At 39.2% G+C, this 20,066-nt stretch overlaps 1 protein-coding gene across 2 annotated transcripts in view; it reads left to right on the top strand.

Annotated features, from left to right (window-relative positions):
• Nucleotides 1-8,878: 8,878 nt before the first annotated feature.
• GNG2 (G protein subunit gamma 2) overlaps nt 8,879-20,066 on the top strand; it is a 107,278-nt gene continuing 96,090 nt past the window's right edge. Inside the window, exon 1 of one of the 2 annotated variants that reach the window (XM_079121615.1) lies at nt 8,879-9,144. The gene's annotated coding sequence lies outside the window, so the exon portion shown is untranslated. The remainder of the gene's footprint in view (nt 9,145-20,066) is intronic. The other variant, XM_079121614.1, reaches the window with a different exon arrangement.

The raw sequence follows: 20,066 nt of genomic DNA, 5'->3' as shown, positions 1-20,066 counted from the left end.
TCTTTTTCCTCTTCAGTTTCTTTTATTTTCTTTTCAGGTTTCATTTTGGTTTTGTGCTTTTTTTCCTTGTTCTTTCTATTTTTTAACTGAATTTAAAAAGCAAGTTGTCATATTTCTCCCTCTTAAAATAAAAGTGAATTAAATGGCCTTTTGTTTATGTGGTTCTCATTTAAGTTATCCTTTTAGAGATCTTATTTAAAAATTGGCCCTCACGAGAAAAATAAACACTTCTCTCCTGATTTTTTGCCTATATTTCCCTCTTCTGTTCATTCCCAATATCCAGCAAGGGCACCTGTGAAAATTTCTTGTCCTCTCTGGCACATAAGAGTAAAAAAATGTCACTGTCCTATGGTTATTGATGATTGGAGAAGAGGACAAATCACAGTAGAAAAGTATCTCTTGGTATGGACTCCAAACACAATCTGATCCCCATTGATTGGTTATAAGAAGGTGGTGGTGGACTCAGGAATATCTGCACCCAAATCCAGCATTGGTGGAAGGGTGATTTTCTGTTCTATCAGTCCCCAGATATGTATAATAAATTAGTATCATCCCTGACACTGAATGGAAGAAATCAATCTCTGGTTTCCCTTGGAATTGGGGAGAGAGCCTGGTTGTTAAAAGACATAACTTGCTGGTATGTGCACATGCTTACCACTCCACACCAAAGGTACATGGAAGGCTTCATCATAAAGCCTTCTGGCAATGAGGGCACCTAAGTTCACCATCCATACCAAGCCAGAAGCTGTGACTCTTAGTTTTGACTAAACTCATCTTTACTTATATCATCAACAGGAGTAGTGAAGCTCCGTTATTCCTGTGATTTCATTCATTCATAAAGATTTAGTGAATCCTTACTATGTACCAGGTACCATCAAAACCCAGGCTAAATTCCCAAAACCAAAGGCTGAAAGTTCTTTCTGATATGTAAATGCTAAGTCCCAAAAAGGGGTGAGGGGGAGAGGGGGTTAGTAGTGGAGAATAGAAGTGCTTTGGATTAGACAAAGGAGAATGAAGGGAAGTGGGGGAAAGGGGAATAGCAAAAACAGTAGAATGAACTGGACATTACTTTCCTATGTTCATATATGAATACACGACCAATGTAATTACACATCATGTACAACCAGAGGAACGGGAGTTGTACTCCATGTATGTATAATATGTCAAAATACATTCCACTGCCATGTATAACTAAAAAGCACAAGTAAAAAAATATTTTAAAAAATGACCCTGGCTAATCAAGGTAAGCACCCAGTTACCTTCCTAGAAATTTAATGGCAGAAGGTTCTTATTTTCCCATCTGATGATTGTCATAGATGATGGGTCTTTGAAGAATTTCTTTAGACTATTACAGAATAAGGTAGAGATATATCTTCTTAATATATTGAGCAAATCCATCCATGTTGAACATGTTAATTTATTTCTCAGGATCTTATTTTTCTCTAGCTATTAGTGTGAACATTTTATTCTCTTCCATATTTTACCTGTGGTTATTGCTGCTACCTCTTCAGACATAAACAGTTGTTACAGGTTATCCTTAAATGAGGGTACAGGTAATAACATTTTCCATTCTTATCAACTTTGTGCCAAGTGTGTTCATAGGGTTTGGGCAAGGTTATTCTTTTCTTTTTTTCATATTTATACTGTCAATTTTTAGTTAATATAAAACTTTCTAGGTGCAAAACTCTGTAGGCAAAGCATTATGAGGAATGTACATTAATATTTTAATAGTAAGCAAATGACTTGCCTGTGATCTAGGTGGATTTCAGTAATTTGGAGTAGGAGGGAGTCAATAACAATAACTGGTCTTGAGCATGTAACCTATTCATTTGAAAACAAAACCATAAATGACAATGCGTAATTAATAATCTGCTACACTAACAAGATACTACAGAACTTTATTAATGTTTATGAGTTACAAGTAAACTACAGATATTTTGGCTGATAGTACTCCTCCCGAAATTAATCTCTGTATGTCACTTTTAATTTTGCCTTTATTCACATATGCCAAACAATATTTATTGCATGCTAATTATGTCCTGTGCACTTAGTACTGTGCAAGGAACCAGAGCTACAGCTCCAAGCAAGACATTACCTGTGTATTCTAGTATTTTACGTACGGTGGAGGATAGATAAAGGTAAACAGGCAATAGCAATGCCTTATGATACAAGCTACACCCAGGATAAACAAAAGGTGATTTGTGAAGGAGGGAATTCCTAGCCCAGCCATTTTCTTTTAGAAAACAGTAAAAATGGCAATTTGCTAAGGAATCTTATTTATAGATGATTTTTGCCAAGTCAATAATTTCAGACTTCTAAATTTACTATATACCACACAATTCTCTGTTGAACTTTCCTGTGTAATCACATAAGTAGGACTTTAAAAATGTTGAATAATTTCTTACTATAATAACTGAAATGATTTTGGCAACACTTCATGGGAAGTTATATCTAATGTTCTGCATTACTGAAAATGTACCATCCAAGTTTATAGACTTGCAAAAAGAGCAATCAATTGACAACACTTCCCTTTAGAAGAGCTCTCTATGTATAGTGGAATTCATTATCTAAGTAAAAAAAAGATTTCTCCTAATGGCTTAATATTATCACTTGGGGTCTTTCCTTTTCCAAAATCAATATCACTTTCTCCTCCTTGCCACATCCTCTTCTCATTTTCTGACTCTTAAAGATATTTTCGGTAATATTTTAAGTACTCTTGTTTGTTTGCTTGCTAATTCTTTTAGAATCTTACCTGATTTTATAAAAATGTGTGGTCATCTGTTTTTCAAAATAATCAATAATACCCGACTTTCTTACCTGGGACCTAATTGCTTAGATTCAGCTGAAGATAACAAATGCATGTTGATCTCATGCAAAGTGTCAAGTACAGGGCAGGGTGCTGAATATGGGAGACCCAGCTCTGGACTGTAAGGAGGGCCAGCTCCGGTTATAAGACTCTAGGGGGCACTGTTAGGGGAGACACATTCACCAGACCATGCTTACTACCACAGTCCTCCTGGATTCCTATGGCTCTGTTTCTGAAATTCTAAAACATAGGTGAAAAACAGAACAGGGGAGGGTTGGGGACCAAGGTCATAAGTAAATCTATGAAAATTGATTTCCCTTTACAGTAGGGAAATCAACAAAGACACAAAGATAAAATGCCTTCAAACATTTCCTTTAATTCCCTAGCCTCTTTTGCCAACCTATTTACTGTCAAAATAGATCACCCTGTTTAGTGTGCATATTTGGCAGGGAAAAATCAAGTCTTGCCTTTCTGCCTTGCCTGCAAATTACTGGAGTTATTATTGCATAGCTTTTCTTTCAAGACACTTCAAAATGATTTACTTATGTGATATTAATCGCAATGATTGGTATCCTTTAATTCTGACATTCTTTATAAAGGATTGTTTTTCCAGGGCTTTGCTAGTGCACAATGTTCTCTAACCTCTGTCACACTTTGTTGCTGACTCCCTCTTCTTGATCTTGTTACTCGTTTCCTGTTGTCCCTGAATTTCTATATTGATCTTCAGAGACTATTTAGAAGGGACAAGTTTTAGTTTACAGAATTACTGTTTCTGTTTTTATAATGCATTTGCTTTAAATGTTTTCAGCTGATCCCACTCAGTGAACCTTCTCCCATTTCTGCTGGTGGAAGGAGGGTTGGGAATGTTTCCCACTTACGGGAAGACCAGGACTTCAAACACATGGTGGGAAGCCCACAAGTGGGGAGCATCTAGCCCTTGTTGCTGTGTAAGCTTGGTTAAACTGTTTGGATCCTCATTCAGGCCTCAATGTTTCTCTTACTATTTCCAGCTTAGGTTCTGCCTCTCCTGCCTTTTTCCCTCTTATGACCCTCCAAGTCCAGTGCCCTCTTCAGCAAGACCTCACACTTCATAGTTAGCCAACTTGTATCTACCCTTGGACCCCTCACTCATTCCTTCCCCTCCTCAACTACACTTGTAATTATTTCCTCCTGAGATGTTAGAAAAGCACGTTTCTTGAGCTCCTTCATCACTGATATCCTCCCCAGAGTTGTGTGCATGCAACACATATACACACGTGAAACATTCAGGCAATAGCAGAGTTGAATCTGGGGGCTCCACACTCTTCCACTTAGCTCCCTAGTTAACCCTAATGGATAGGAGAACTGGTTTTAACAAACTCTCTTTCTGGAGGAAGAGTTGGCCCTCATTCCTCACACTCCTTGTCCTACCAACTTTTGTAGGACAGAGACAGAGAATGACATTTTACATTAGTAAAGGCCAGCAACTCACTCTCAAGAAAGATTAGCTTGGCCCTGACCCTCACTCTCTTTAAACCAAATATGATTAAGTCTTCTTGGCTGCTGACAGCTGGAACAGGCTCAGATGTCTGGAGGAGGGATGATCTAGTGACACATATCAAGGCAATGATGCCTTTTTTGGACTCTTTAGAGGGGCATCTACTCCCTTTAGCTGATCCAAGAAATGCCTGGAAGTCTGTTTTTGTGAGTGTGATAAAATAAAAGCTCGATAATTAATCCATTAACTCTTTGTTAATATGGCACAACAATTAAGCAAGTCATTAAGTATATCATCAATGTATATGAGTGATCAAGATATATTAGCATATGAAATTCACCTTCTTATTCCCAATTCACTCTTTGTTCCTCACCACCATACATGCACAGAAGGAATGGCTTTGCTGGCACCCACTTATGGTTCTTTTCTGAGACAACAGAATGAAAAAGGAGAGAGAAAGACCACAGTTGAGATGTGGACAGGAGAGCAAGAAGAGCTTAGGTAGAGAATGCAAGTCAATCAAAAGAGTAGAGAATTAATTAGCTGGGCATAGCATGGGAAAAGAGAGAGAGAGAGGGAGAGAGGGAGGGAGGGAGGGGATGGAGAGAGAGAGAGAGAGAGAGAGAGAGAGAGAGAGAGAGAGAGAGAGAGAGGGAGGGAACTGATAAGAGATTAGAGAGAAAATTAGAGACTTGGCATAAGAGAGGCTCTGGGACAGCTGTGAGGTAGCAAAGAGTGGAGACTATAGAGGGGATGTGAGAAGAAGTGTTTCTGGCTTATAAATTGGCCTCTTTAAAGTTCCTCCATAGATGTAAGCAAAGAATAGCTTTCTTATTTTCTCATTTCTTTTAAAGTTTTTTTTTTTTTTTTAATTACCTTTTTGTTGTGAGACTGTGCTTCTTTGTAAGCAAGGTGCAGAAATGCAACCAGAAATTGCCCCAGAATTCTTTAGGGTTGCCAAATAACAAATATTCCGAATTGGGTATGCATGTGGCATAGTTTTCTGTAGGCCATTTACAAAAAATAGAGGGATTATTGTTTCTTATCCCATGACCAACTTCTCATTTTGGACTTCCTTTTTTCCCCTTCTCTAGGTGCCCAAAGGAATACAAAGGCACTTTTGGAATTTCTGCCAATTATATCTTTTCAATATATAAACATCTGTGAACTATCTTATGTCAGTTAAGCACACACAGCAAAGGTGAATAGAACATGCCCTAATTCTAAGGAGATCAAATACTAAGGGGTGAGGTGGACGTATAGCAAATCATTAAAACAATTGGTGCTGAAATGAAAGTAGAAGCAAGTCACCATGTGCTTACAGAGGTCAAAACTGGTTCTGCTTACGTGGTCAGGAAAAGCTTCTGAGAAAAGTTGAGTCTTGAAGGATAGTGAGGATAACCAGCAGACACCATGGAGGGACAAGAACAGTATGTGTCAAGGTGCAAAGGAGAAAGGAACACAGCAGGGTCTGATGTGAAAATGGACATGGGGTGGCAATGGGCAGTGAGGCTGGCACATAGACAGGCGATAGCACAGAAGGCTCTGCATGCCAGGCAAAGAATTGAGGCTTTCATCCAGGAAGCAATGGGGAGGGAGAAAGGGAAGACTTATAACAGGGTAGTGATATGACCAATGCTTCATTTTAAGAATGTACTTCTGGTGGGATGGCTTGGAAGAGAGAGTGGAGGTAGGAGGGCGGATGAAGTTAGGGAGTGTCACAGTCATGCAGGGAAACCCAAAGCATTCAGGAAATAAGACAGTGGTGAGGGGAAGAAAAGAGGCGTTTAGGCAAAGAGATAATTTGGAGGTGCTAATGAAAGGTTGAAGAACCACACTGGGATAACACAGATGAAAGGTTCTGAGATTATTCATGTATTATTGCTGTGGGCAACTGGTGTATTTTATTTTATGCTTCATAAAATAAAATAGAAAATATAGAAAGGAAATAGACTTTGGATGAAGATGATGTATAAGTCTTGAGGAACAGGAAATGTAAGAACTTGAAAGAACAGCCAGCCAGCATTCTCAACAACACAGGCAGGACACAAGCCAAAATGATGTTCTCTTCTTACTGTCAACCTCCTCTACTGAGAAGATGCAAGAAATGCAACAGGTATTAATGCCTGCAAATAGAGCCACTGATGAATGCTAGAATATTTTACAGGCTTTTGTCTCTGCATTGATTAAATGATCTAAGACTCATGTCTAGTAATTGAAGGCATGAATTTTAAATGGTAAGATGAAATTCTATCATTTTTTTCCAGGAAAAAAAAAAAAAAGAGATGACCATTTTTTTTTTTTTTTTTCAGACTTGCTACTTACTACGCTTGTGTTAAGAGCTCTCAACTGGATTCATCATCTCTCCTGACTAGTTTATAACTCCATATTTCACCTTTCTTCCCTGAGAAAGAAGTTGTTAGGACCAGTTGAAAGCAAAGAGGTCAATGACAGGAAGAGAAAGATCTTAAAATCTAGTTTTTTAGTTTTGAAGAGAATTTGGTCGCACCTCCTGGCGATGGCCAGATTAACCTACTATGAGTTTTATGGCCAGAGTTGGAAGAATGATTAGAAGGCAGCAAGTCAAATTTCTAGCAATTTTATTGTTCAAAAGAGGCTTTCTTCTATAGGTTTAAATATCAAGTACCTAGCACTTTCTAATGTGAGGTGGGGGAAGAGAAGAAAGAGAAGACATGACAATTATTAAAAAAAAAAAAAAAAAATTTGTTTGAGTCCAGAGTTAATACCAGAATCCACTGGTCTAAAATTACCCCAAGACATGTTTCTATAATCTTTCTAACCTCTAATAACATACTTATCATTTTTTAAAACTTGACATCATGTATACTGAAATTGAAATTTAAAAGCTCCTCTGTTACCTTTGACACCAGGATTCCTGATTTAGTGGTAACTCACATTACATTGGATCTTTGCCCAGTCCTCTTCTAATACTATAATTCTGTTTGCTGATGGTTCAAAGGTAGTTCCTCAACTTTAATCTTAAAAAAATCTATTTTGTAATTTTCAGATATTAGTGAATTGACAGCAGAGTCCTTTTCCTAGAAAAATTTCTAGGAAACTAAGGAAGCTCTGTTCATAGAACATCCAATCAAAACAAAGGCATCCTGGGACTGTCTCAGAACATATCATAGAAATTAAATTCTGTACCTGCCAAGATAATGTGCTTTGGTCCCCCAGGTGTGTTAGAAGACTCACTTGGTGGATTATCCTGCATCAACCCTAGATTTCTAATATTTTCTGTAGGTTTATTTGTTGGAGGGTTAAGGCAATTTTAAAAGGTGGAGTTGGAAATTACTCTATTGCCCAGAAGATTAGCTTTCCAGACACTGATTCCAAGCAGGAATCTCTTAACTCAACAGCATTGCCTGGCCTCTAGAACAATTCAGTATTTAATCTGTAGCTTCCTCAAAGCACACTATTAGTAATTGTAGGGGATGACTCACAAGTTAAATAAATTGTTACCAAGAGCATTAGGGATAAATGGTAAATATACTAACTGGGGATTTCAAAACCGAGCATAGTCCTGGTTTGGTTACTGACAGCCCAGGTCACTTGCCACCTCAGAACTCCAATATCCTCTAACAATAATAAGAGCTAATATTTATTGAATACCTCTTATGTTCCTGGAACTATTATTAGCATCTTGCATTTGGTCTTATTTAATTCCCAGGTTTTCACTGTGGAGTATGACTATAATCATCTCCATTTTGCAGATGAGGAAACTGAGGAACACAGAAGTTAAATGATTTGCTCAAGTTCATACAGTCAGGAATGATAGCTTGGATTCAAACTCTGGCAGACAGACTGCCCGCAGTCTCTACCCTTATCCATGACACTACCCTCTGAAATGAAGGCACTGGAGGGCCATGAGGGTCCTCTCAGCCCTTCCAGTGTGAGTCTTTGTGGAGGTGGAGGCCAGGGTTCTTTTGCTGGGCTGGGACTCCACAGCATGGGGTACCACCTCATTTCTTTCTGAGAGCCTTTAGGGAATATGTGTTCACATTAGGTCTACAGGCAGCACTGTAGGACTTGGTTTAGCTAAGAAGGCTTACCAGGGTCATTCTTTCCTGAGAATAGGTTAAGTAAAATCTCACTGGTGTTGAGACCTTGGAGAAGTGTCTGGAAGGTTGACCACTGAGGACGATGCTGCACCAAGAAGCTGCCAGCTCCCAGCTGGTGAAGATAGGAACCCATGTAAATCAGGGAGCAGTTGAGGCTGGTGCTGGATATCAGGGCCAGAGCCTGGCTAGGGGCTGTTGACCCAATAAAAATAGCAGCAGCAGCAGCAGCAGCAGCAGCAGCAGCAGCAGCAGCAAGAAGATAGGAAGCCAAGTTCAGGCTCAGAAAGCAGTTTAGATGACAGGGAGGGGGGCAGCTGGGTCAGTCTGTGGAAGCAGTTGGCAGGTGAGAGATGGGGAATGAAGAGGGGAAGGAAGGCACAGAGAGCACCAGAGGGACAAAGGGTTCCCCGGGATTATAGTCAAATTATTGTCGGTAGCCCAGCAGCAGGCAAAACCACTAGTGTAAGCCCTGAAATGCAATAAAAGCGAACCAAAGAAAAGCTGCTAACAGCTACCAAGAGGAGGAGGAAGTGGGAGATGCGCTGCTTCCTGTACAAAGAACGATGATTGAAGACAAAGCTGGGTGGGGACTAGTCCCTGGGCTGCAGCCGCTGCTGCTACACATACACACGACGCTGCTGCCGCCGCCGCGCTCTGTGGGCAACTCCTACTACTGCTGGGCTGGGCTGGGCTGGGCGGGCCGCCGCGGAGCTCGCCTGCACAGATCAGCTCCGGAGAAGGGAAAGCCACTCTCCTCTGACCGAGCCTCAGGAGCCAAGGTAAAGGAGACGTTTTCCATGTTGCTCGTTTTTAATTGAGGAACGTGGCCATCGCCTGTGGATTTTAGAGCATATTTCTAAAGAGCTGAGAACACTGCATCTGGATTGGGGGATGATCAGGCTAGATCTTTTAAAAGGGCTTTTGAGAATGATGGTCAAATTTGTGACACATTTTCTTAAAAAAAAAAAAAAATCATCCTCAGTGCTTAGCTTGGGTGACTCGCCCAAAAAACGCGCTAAATGTAAGGAGCGGTTTGCATAGTTCTCTTGAAAGGAAAACAGGGCTGAGTTGAAATCAAACTGGGGCTGTGAAGCTGTGGTTTGGTCATCAGTGTTGCAGTACTCTCGTTTAGGGGTGTAAGTGGTGGAAAATGTTAACCGCATTCTCTTTCTTACATAGTGCACTGGGTTGTCTTCTGCTTTGCAATGTAATGGCTGTGATTTGGCTTTTTGGGGAGTTAGATCCTTCTGTACTAAGATTTTGCCAACAAAGGCTCGAATTGCGTAGGTGAGGGGCAGTATTTACCATTAAAAACCGTGTCTTGCTCTCTCAGCTCTGTGCAGCTGCTTTTGGGATAACCACAGAAACAGCTTCCATTTGCCAGTAGGTCTTATCCTAAAGTTGCATCCTTGTTCAAAGGAGCGTGGCAGGTCTGGGGACCGTAACTTGTCCAGAATTGGATACTGGGGTACATATGGATTTTATGTTTATGTGGCTTTTATTCATCTCTAGGTCATGTTAACCTCACTCAGGGACAAAATATAAAAGTGAGCTGGGCTATTTCCTTACCTGTATATACTGTTAAAAGATGAATTAGTACAAGCAGAACATAATTTTTATTCTTTAATTTTCCCGAGCAATGGATGCTATTAATGAGAGTCTGTGACTTATTCATATTTATGAATGATATGTAAAAGTGCAGTAAGCAGGTCTAATGGACTAGAACTGAGATTGTGAGGTTCCTTTGCAGGATATGTAGGAGAAACAGTTTAATACCCTAGTGTGGCATGATTTTAAAAATCAAGCTTCGTTTCTTCAACAAAGCGTGGTTAAGCAATAGATGGGCATTGCTAAAAGGGTTTTTCTTGTTCTTATTTTTTATAACTAAGGGGGATGATTTTTCAAAGGAAAGAAACAACTGCCTATAGTGGAGTAAAAATGAAAAAAAGAACATATTTTAACACTCACAAATTCTTAAAATACAAGTTTTTAACAACCAAATCTACCAATTGGGAATGTATGCCTCCTCCAGGTTCACCATTGCCAGCTGTGAATTGCTATAGGGGTTTTTGTTTTGTTTTGTTTTTTGCCATCTTCATGAAATTTTTTTGGCCTCTCAGAATTTGTGGAGTAGCCACACATTTTCAGAGATAGGAAGCTTTTATTGGTACTAAAGGAAAAATGTCTATTTTTTTCTGAGGCCACTTCTCATTAAAGTAAACCTACACCGTAGCTAAGAAGCAAAGTAGTGCTGGTGTGGAAACCGTGAGGCTCATCTGAGGATTCATTGACTCAAAGCTACAGGCAAAACAAGTCATGTCAGGATTCCACAGTCACACTTCCAATGTGCATCCTAAAGTAAAATATGTAAGATACTCTTCCTAGATAGGAGACCTAGCATAGATCTTACAGTCTGTAATCAGGCTGTGGTCATTAAATGAAGTAGAAAGTTGGGAATCTGAGCTGCATGAATGAGGGCAGGGCTGACCCTCTGCTATTGATCCATCTACAAGCTGTAGTCCGTAGATAATGCCAACACCCTGCTTTGTTTGGGGATGTATAGCAAATGTGTGTTAGTCGTCTGTGAGTTTCACCCAACAATAAGAAAATGAAACCCTGACCAACAGACATAGTGGAGTCAAGAGGCCCCCTGCTCTTCTTCTGAAAACAACTAAGAGGTGTGCCTATTTTCTGCACAGCATAAAACATTTTCATAATTGTTAAATTCCAGCTTGAAGCAGAACGTTAGTAACAGCAGATCAGTAATTAGGCTGGTGAAATGTTTAGGGAAAAAAGATGAATATTCTCCTACGCTGCAAAATGAAACTATTTCTACTTATTCTGGTCATATGGGATATTAAAGATACACTGCTTTTGCTCAGGGTATTCAGTGGCTTTTGAGGGAGGCAACCAGCACTGAAATTTTAATTGTATGGTTTCCCCCAACCCCTGCCATATGGCTAATGGCTGAATGGAAATGTGACTGCATTATTTCATGGTCAGCCCTGGGCCTCATATGGTGGGCATGTAGTGAATATGTTTGGCTGACTGGCTTTTTTAACCTACTTCAGAAGGCAGGTCCAACTTTTAAGTCTAAAAGCTCTATAGGCAAAGCAGACAGCCTGTTCACAAAAGATTACTGTGGGTAGAAGAAAAGAACACAAAGGAACAGAAAGAACACAGACTTTGGAGTCGGGCAGATCTGCCTTTGAATCCTACCACTGGTTCTTACTACTTGACCCACTACATTAATTTATGAACCTTAATTTCTTCATTGTAAAGAAGGGTTAGTAGTACATAATCAGGCTTTTGGTTTGGTTTGTTGTTGCTTTTGTGTGTGAATAAATGAGTGTCTGGTACACAGAAGATCCTCAAGTATCATTTTTTCCTCCTTGGTGGCATAAGAAAAAGTCAACATATTCTTCATTTTTGCCACTGTTTCCAAAGGTGAAGGAGAATTTTTCTAATTTTGAAAAATATTCATAATAGAAAATTTCCCATTTTAGCCATTTTGAAGTAGACAGTTCGTAATGTTGAATACAGTCACGTTATTGTGCCACTCATCACCATCCATCCATGGAACTCTTTTAATTTTGCAAAATGGAAACTTTGTACCATTGAACGATGATTCCTAAACCCTAGCAATCACCTTTATTCCACTTTGTCTCTATAAATTTGACTAAGTACCTCATATAAATGGAATCATACAATATTTTCCTTTCTGAATGTTACTGTCTTTGATGTTTGCCCATGTTGTCACATGTGTCATTTATTTCCTTCTTTTTTAAAAGCTTAAATAATATTCCATTGTGTGTATATACCACATGGTGTTTATCCGTTCATCTTTCAGTGGACATGTGGACCACTTTCTGACAATTATGAATTATGATACTATGAATATAGGTATACAAGTATCTGTTGGAGTTCTGCTTTAACATATTTTGGGTACCAAGAATTATGGGAATTTAGTAATTCTTTTAATTTTTTGAGGAACTGCCGTACTGTTTTCCACCGTAACTTCACCATTTTACATTCCTACAAAGGTTACACTCTTTCCACATCCATACCAACATTTGTATTTTATTTGTTATTGTCTGTCTTTTGTTTGTTTTTGAAAGTAAACATCCTAATAGGAAGTGGAATCTCATTGTGCTGGATTTGCATTTTCTTAATGATTAATGCTATTGAGTATCTTTTCATGGGCATACTGGCTACACATCTGTCTAGTGGAGTGTCTATTCAAATCCTTTGCTGATTTTTAACTGGATTATTTAAGGCAACATTTTAAAATTTCTTAACATTTCAATTTCTTAAGATAATGTCATAATATTTGTATTTTGTCTCCTGTATACAAGTCTTATTGCTGCCCAAATATAATACTTCTCTCAAAAGTAACTTTTAAAACCAAAAGGAGAAAGTAGGAAAATATGCATAGCTCCTGCAAACTGGTGATGTCAAGAACCTGACAGTAAAATTCCTTACTGTGGGCAGTCACAAACACCAGTGACCCTGCTGGTCAAGTCATGGGCCAGACTACCCTCAAGGAGTCACTAGAAGGCTGCTGCTTCTGGGCTGCTGCGTCCTCACTCATTAAAGAAGCCACTGGGGATGACAAAAATGCCCAACAGGTAGCAGAGTTAGAAAAAGAGAGAAGAAACTGAATTGCTGTCAAATTCTTTATGATGGGTGAGCGCTAGCCTGTGCTGCCGGCTACAGCAGTGAGACAGTACAATGAGTTTCGGAGACAACACGTTTCTATCCATGAAATATGATTCCAATCCAAATTTCACTTTTAGAAATAAAGAGCATTTGTTTCATTTTCCACTGCAGATCTCACTCCTAATCTTGAAACCAGTGAGGCAGGATGTGGATGTGGCAGAGGAAAGCTGGGCAGAAAGACTAAGGAGGACCCTTGAATAGCTCCAATATCTGAGTTTCATGGTGTGGGTGCAGACATTGACCTTACAGGGCTTGAAGTGCTCCTGAGTGACTCTCTGTTAACTTTATGCATGGCAGGTGTGTGCATGTGGTGGGGGGGCTTGCAGATAATGATCCTCAATTTTATTTAATTCGAAAATCTCTGTTCTATGATTACTGGGAGAGCCCATGTGCCTAGCTTTACTAGACTAGGTGGGATAGGAGAGTTATAGAACTGTATTAAGACTTGGTCCCTAAAGTGATAGATATGTTAATTAGCTTGGTTTGATCATTTCACGTATACATGTATGGATACATCATATAGTACCCATAAATATGCACACTTCTTATTTGTCAGTTAAAAATAAACCTAAAAAAAAGAAATAATAAGGCTTAATCCCTGGCCCTGGATCGTAGAATGGTAGAACTGAAAATGACCTGGGGTGACCTAGCTTGTGTCAATCCCTCCATGATGGACAATAAAACAGGCCTGGAATTTAAAGTTGTACAGTTGATTAATCCATCATCTCCCAATTCAAACTCCATTTTTCTTCCTGCCATATTAGGGCAAATGGACAGAGAAAGCCTTTATTCCTTGTCATTCTTAAAATTATTTGTAAGACTAAATTATTTTGTTCAAGAAAAAGGGGGTAATGTTTAAATTTAATACCTTATATAAATATGCAATTTTTGTGTCCAAATTTGTTCCAGTGTAAAGAAGGCACTGCAAAGTAGAGATTTGATTTTTTCAGCTAAGAGTATTAGAGATATCCTGAAAACTCTTTATGTTAAAAAAAAATGTGTTTAATGAGAGTCAGTGTTCAGACAAGCTCTAGAGGGCTTCATTAAATCTTTAAAAACTGAGTGCTCAATCATCAAATTTTAGTGCTAACATTTTTCTTAGAAGTGCTGCCACTGTCCACTGAGGTTTGAGATAAGGCAGGACCAGCCCTTTTATCTCCTGGTAAATATGTGTAAATATTCAGGCTTTTAATGGAAAGACTGTGAAAGAACAGTCTCTAGACTTCCTTTCCCTGGCCTTCCTTTCCCGGCAGCACGGCTGATTGGTGGGGCCAGGCATCCCCCTGATCCTCTCCCAGGTGCCATAGGTAATAGAGAAGGGCTGGAAGCTGGGTTGATTGGTTCTTCTCTGGATTCATTGCTATGTCAGCAGAGCCATCTCTGTTCCTTGAAAATCCTTTCTTTCTTTCTTTCTTTCTTTCTTTCTTTCTTTCTTTCTTTCTTTCTTTCTTTCTTTCTTTCTTTCTTTCTTTCTTTCCTTTCTTTCTTCCACTTTTCACTCTCCCCTGCTCATTTTCAGTGAAAACCATTCAGCCCAAGTCCCTACTCCCTTTATGCATTACAGGTGACCTCACCTTCTCATTTTTTGATAAGGTATAAATTTCAGGCTTCCTCAATCTCCTTTCTTATTACTTTAAAATTTCTCTGTGTCTTCATTTGTCTTAGTTCATTCAGAGAGCGCTAACAAATCCCCTGTGTAATTTATAAACAATAGAAATTTATTTCTACCAGTTCTGGAGGCCAGGAAGTCCAAGATCAAGGTGGCAGCACATTAGCTATTTAGCAAGGGCCTGTTTCTCATAGACGACTCCTTCTTTGTGGCTTTACAAGCTGAAAGGGGCTAGCTAACCCCTGAAGGCCTCCTTTTTAAGGGCACCAGCCCCATTCCTGAGGCCATTATGAGCTAATCACTTCCCCAAAGGCTCCTTCTCCCAATACCAATTGCACTGGGGAGCAGATGTTGATATATGAATGGGAGGGAGGGAGCACAGATGTCTAGACCATAGCTTCACTGATTCTTTCTTTAGGTCAAATTAACGTAACCTTTTCTTTAAACCAGGAGAAGATCATCTACATGGAGTCACCATTTCATTCTCTCTTACTTTCTAAGGGATTGTATCTGACAATAATTTTGTCTCTTTGCTACATATTTGGTTTCTTCTCTTAATTGGTCCTTTCCTCTTTGCCTGTAAACGTGCTTACTTTTTAAATACTCATAAATTAGTTATGAATAAAAAATAACATACCTGCGGCCAGCAGTTTCCCCTTGACTTTTGTAGCCTCTACTTCGCTTGTAAGTTATCTTCCTACCTCTCTGAGGGCTCCCAGCTTCTCCACTATTTCCAATTCCTGCTTCCTAAATATGAGTATTCTCAAGATTTGGTTCTTCTTTGGTTCACTTAATTACTCCCTGTCTCTTAAACGCATTGTTTCCTATGGTTTCACTCATTGTTGTTCAAGGGGCAGTCCCAAATCTGATTCTCTCACCTACTTTCTGAGCTTGCACACCTGGTGATGTGACTACAAACTCACCAGAGCAACCAACACACCGAAGTTGAAAACCACACATCCGAGATGGTGCTCAACATTGCCTTTCCCACTCCTCAAAACCAGTTCCTCACCTGATTCCATGATTATGAATTAGTGACATTAATTCCTCTTCAGTACATTAATTATGAAGACTCAGTTTCACTATTTTCCTCACTGAGTGACCTGTGTTGCAGTAGGTAGCACAGCCCTTAATGTTGCAATTTGGAAAACATCTTGATACTGTCTCTTTTCTGTAACCAGTGTCTTATTCAGACCCTCCAGTTGGGCTGATTTGTGGGTTGTATTCTTCCCTCTGCCTGGAATAGCTTTTCTGTTCCCTCTTCCATACTTGACAAGCTTACTTCTCAGAGTAGACAGATTCCACTTGTCCTGAAAGGCTCAATTTGAATGTTACCTCTTTCATGGCACCTTTCTTGGCTTCTTCCCTTCCTTCTCCACTAAGCAACAGTCTTTGCCTCCTTTGAAATCTTTGGTTCTTTCATCATAGCATTTAACTCATTCCTGTATGTAGCAGCATTCTGTATGCTTTTTCTTTTCAACCACATGGCAAACTCTTTGAGGACAGCAGCCACATCTGGTTTCATCTTTGTCTCCCTTATAACACACAGTGCAGTTTGTTTATCATCCATTTATTTGATGAACTTTCTTGAGTGACTCATTTTTGGATGCAGAGTGAGCTAGACACAGTACTTGTCCTTTAGGAGCTCACAGACTACTGGGGAAAACAGATAAATACAGAAATTATTATAATTCAGTGGGTCTGTCTCTCTGCAAGTCTTAAATGAATGTCTGCAATGTGCTCCACACCCTTTGAGATGCCAGGGAGAAGACAGTGAACAAAACAAGCCAGTTCTTTGTTTTCTTGGAACTTACATTCTAGTTTTGAGAGAGACTCAATAAACACATACGCCAGTGGTTTTTAAATCTAGCTGCACATTAGAAATCATAGGGGTACTTTGAAAAATCTATGTCCCAGCCTCACCCCAGACTGACTAAATCAGAATCAGCCAGGACTGGAACCCACAGACAAACATTACAATATGAGAAAATAATGAGTGCTGTAGTGGGTTAGAGTAGAAAGAGATGAAATGATAGAGACTGTGCAATGATGGTGGTCGGCAGTGGGACTCAGATTTGTTGGGTGATCTTGGAGTTAATAAGGTGACATTGGAATTAATAAGACCTAAATGATGGTAAGGAGTCGGCCATGTGAATTTCTAGGGTGAGAAGTTGTCTCCAAGCAGAAGATGCAGGTGCCTTTCTAAAGCAGGGCTGAGGTGAAAAGCCCAGGAAATATGACTTTCTGCACAACCACATATGGTAATTCAAAATATGTCTTTCCTCTTCAGAAAGCAGCTCTTCAATTAAACTAGGTGGACTGTGAATGCAGAACACTTGGCCATTCTGTTGAGTATTTGCTCTGGGTTATATTTTATTTAGATCAAATTGATTTACACAGTCAGGAAGACTACTCCATTTAATTATATTATTTTCCTACACTGCAATCAGCTCTTCAGGGCTTGTTGTCTGAATTAAACACTATCCTTATTGTTTAAAATAACCTTAGATACTTGGTATTATCTCTTGGATGAATAAAGAAAGGAAAGCAATGATTTCTGTCCCTAATTCTACTTAGGGGAACTAGGGAAAACCTTACAGAAGAATCATTTAACCACACTGAGTAAAGAACTCATGTAGAAAAACTAAGATGTTTTAAGAATCAAGTTGAGAACCATCATTTGTTGCGCATTGAATTGTGTGATACTTTTTATACATTACAGTTTTCAACTGGTTTTTAAAATAACTCTGGGATGAGGACAGTATTTTTCTACCAGAATACTTTTGGCTGCTCATGGGAAAAAAATAAATGCCCTACCAAAAAGGCTTAAACAATAGAAAATTATCTCAAGACTTGAAAAAGGGCAGCTTCAGAGCCTGTTATTTAGTAGCTGGACAATGCCCTTAGCAACCTGAATTCTTTCCTTCCTCCCTCTCTGACATCCTTAGCAGGTTGATTAACTGAGCTCCTTTCACTGTATTGAAATGACTATTCCAATTTCAGAATTAAAGGCAGATATCAATATGTAGAGGTGTAGTACAGGGCTAAATTATTCTCTGCTGCTCTTAGTAAAGTTACAGCACAGCTGTCTCCAACAGAATTCCCCTCCCAACTCATATGCCTTCTGTATTAGTGACCAGGTAGACAAAACCACTAGGGTTTAAGTCTCATTGAAGAGTCTCTTCCTGAGACCCTGGAGAAGCACAGCCTCTCTGAGGAACAAGGTCACCAGACCCCAGGATAAAAGGACTGGTTCTGTTAGCAAGAAAGAAGGGGTTGGTGGTTATTGGGTAAGCAGTACCATTACTAGTATTTCCATTTTATCAGTGAAGATACTAAATCTTGAAAAGGTTAAATAATTTACCAAGATTACAACAGCTCTGAAAGGAAGGATTTCCATGCATTTCTCTTTCAGAAACATGCACACACACACAAACACACACACACCTTGTTTCTGTTGATGATAATGATTTCGTTCTGAGAAGGATTCCTGGAGGAAAACACACAAGGCTGAAGAGAGACAAAATGAAGAATATCTTTCTAAACAGAATATTCCAGAAAGTTCTAAAAAAGCAATAGGAATGGCATTTAATTTAGACAACCAGCCCTGCATTTCTGCAATGTCAAAAAATATATATAATTAAATTGAGCCTTCTTGCCTGGTCATTTAAATGAATTTGATCTAAATAAAATTCACTCTAGGCTGAGTAATGAGCTTCAAAGGCCAAGGATTCTATGACTGGTGTCTGTCTGACTTAAAATGAAAACCTTGTTTTCTCTAGAGAGGCCTGTATTTTGTTGATTACAGCATCTGTAAGAGAGGGATGAATAATCTCTGGGATTCCTGATCAGGAGCTGTTCAGATAATAGGTTTCCACTTCCCAATTCCGAGGCAGCTCCCTAGTGCTGCAATTCCGTCCTGGTTCCTACTTCCTACTTTGGAGTTCTGTTCCGAGGCTACCTGGGTGAGACAGCAATCGCCAGGGAGGGCCAGTTCAGTGCAGTGACTGTCATTAATGTTTTGACTACTTGTCTCCAAGGTGTATTCCTGTGCATTTTCATCGTAACAGGCTAAGCATTAATGGTAGGCGTGCTTTTCCTGTAATAAATGACTGAGCACCTCCTACTCTTATATTTGCATTTTTAAACAGGAAAGTAAAGTTAATTTCTAGGCTTTGCCAACACAGTTCAGTTTAAGAAGAGTATTTATCTGATCTGTGTAGAACAGAAAAAAAATGTGAACACATTTAAACAAGAAAAAAAAAAATCTGTCATTTGCATGACTTTCCTTGGAGAAATGAATTGATCCTTTTCCATTGTTCTTTTACCCTCATGAATGTGGGTTGTATTCCGGGGACATTGCTGTGCATGGGCAGTAAGCCATTTCACTAGCAGTTTTATTATTTATTTCCCTTTGGGGGAAAAAAAGTTGATATTGAACAGTTCCAAGACTTTTTAAATTAAAATAAGAAAAAGCTTAACTAAGAAAATGTGAGAATTTCTAGGCAAAAAAAAAAAAAAAAAGTCAACCTGTCTTTTATTATAAGCCTTAAAATAATTCTAAAATACAGTAAAATAGAACAATAAGTCTAAGGCTTAATATACGGGAGAGCAAAGTAGTTGGAGTCAGAATCACTTAGACAAGTTGCTTAAACTTTCTGTGCCTCAGTTTCTTCATCTTTAAAATGGGAAATAATGATGATACCTACTTTGGTGCAAATTATATAATGTATATAAAAATGTATATTTAGCATGGTACCTGAATTAATTACTAAAGAAGTATAGCTATTATTCTGTAATTGTTGCTACTACAGATCTGCAGTAGAGTATCTTTTATATTATTCAAAGAACTCTTGCCAATTTCTAGCAAAAGTGATTGCTGTGTCCCCATATTAGCCCAAGGAACTCAGATGTAAGAGTTGGAATCAACTAAAGGTGCCTCTTTTCCTGGAATACAGATGTCCATGGTTTATCTTAATGAAGTGCCCGTCTCAAACTTGCAGTGTTGATTGGGAATCCACTGGACTCAGCCATAAATATTTCCAGCTCTCCTTCCCAGTTCATAATAAGTTTATATTCCCCTGTCCGTTTGTGTGCCTTGCATCACATTGGGCAATGTGAGTAGCAGTGATGTATGTCACTTCTAGGAAGAAGCTAAAGACCAGGCTATGCACACATTCCTTGGCAGTGGTGAGAGAACAGCAGTGGCTGAGCTCTTAAGCCTGGGTCTCAAAGACAGCACACAGAGGTCTCTCTGTTGACCTGTAATGGATGTGGAGGAAGAGCAAGCAACCACCTGTGCTATATTAAATCAGTTTATTTGTTACCACGGTATATTCCAGTTTATCCTGCTGATAGTCACTCTGGTTTCCC

The sequence above is a fragment of the Sciurus vulgaris genome (assembly GCF_902686455.1).
Source record: "Sciurus vulgaris genome assembly, chromosome: 2".
Taxonomy (NCBI): domain Eukaryota; kingdom Metazoa; phylum Chordata; class Mammalia; order Rodentia; family Sciuridae; genus Sciurus; species Sciurus vulgaris.
This window is presented reverse-complemented; position numbering and strand designations above follow the sequence as displayed.